General features: G+C 30.7%; 1 protein-coding gene across 2 annotated transcripts in view; it reads left to right on the top strand.

Annotated features, from left to right (window-relative positions):
- Positions 1–1,208, top strand: part of LOC118749180 (glutamate synthase [NADH], amyloplastic-like) — a 546,416-nt gene that overhangs the window by 206,708 nt on the left and 338,500 nt on the right. The gene's annotated exons all lie outside the window — the stretch shown is intronic.

Raw genomic sequence — 1,208 nt, 5'->3', positions numbered from 1 at the left:
AAAAATCATAGAATAACGATTAAAAAAGATCGGAAAAATAAGAATCCAAGAATAACGATTGTTTTTGATCGAAAAGAAACAAAAAATCATGAAATAACGGTTAAAACTTATCGAAAAAATAAAAATTATAGAATAACGAATATTTTTAATCGAAAAAAATAAAAATCATGACATATAAAAAAATTCCTTGAAAATTGTATTTCAAAATTTTAATGTAGTTGATTGATTAATCATTATTAATGCGTATGTGAAAACTAAATGGTTCCATTAGAAAAGACAATCTGGACTAATAGCTAAATATAAATTTAGTTTATTTAGTAAGTAGAGTGGAGTACTAAACTTAAATTTTTTTACTTGTTTTCATACAAATAGAGGAATAATAACAGGAAATCGACATCTGAGTGGAAGTTCGGCCTATCTCGGCAGCCTGTTCGAAAACGCCCTATTTCAGAAAACTTTTCAAGAACGCCTTATCTCAGAATTCGGTTCTCAGCACATTTTCAATACATTTTCATTCGAGATAGGGCGTTTTTGTACCGAATTCAGAAATAGGGCCTTCTTAAACCAAATTCTGGGATAGGGTGTTTTTCAATAAAATTCTTAAATAGGGCGTTCTTCAATCAAATTCTGAAGTAGGGCGTTCTTGAAAAGTTTTCTGATATAGGGCGTTTCCGACCTGGCTACCGAGGTAGGTCGATCTTCCACTCAGGTGTCGAAATACGACTACTATTTTCTTACTGAGAAAATATGTAGGACAGGCGTATAAAAAATTAATACATGTGAAGTTGAGTTATTGGGTTGACTTGATTAACCTTTGGATGTTCTATTTTATACCAAAAGCCAGAATACCATGCGTACATGGAAAGCATATATTTCACAATGTCAATTACATGAATGCACAGTTAAGTCTCGTAAAAAACTTCAAACTTGATTTCCCAAGATTTTAATTTTTATACATTCATTTTTCTGGCATGCGGGGAACGATATGTACTTGCCGATTTGTTTTGCAAAAATTATTTAAAAAGCAGACGTCTCGGTTTCGATGTATACTTAAGATGCAAAAACTTAAAGGTAAATTTTATGAGAAATTAAACTGGCAATTTATTAAAACTAGTAGTAACCCTCGAAATTCCGGTGAATGCAGTAAATAAATACTTACTCAAATTAAGAAATAAAAGCGTATAATAAAAGGTGATATTCGTAAATAT

This window comes from Rhagoletis pomonella, unplaced genomic scaffold (genome assembly GCF_013731165.1).
Source record: "Rhagoletis pomonella isolate Grant_MI unplaced genomic scaffold, Rhpom_1.0 Rhpom_scaffold_00014, whole genome shotgun sequence".
NCBI lineage: Eukaryota > Metazoa > Arthropoda > Insecta > Diptera > Tephritidae > Rhagoletis > Rhagoletis pomonella.
The sequence above is the reverse complement of the archived record's forward strand: the minus strand, read 5'-3'. Positions and strand labels throughout refer to the sequence as shown.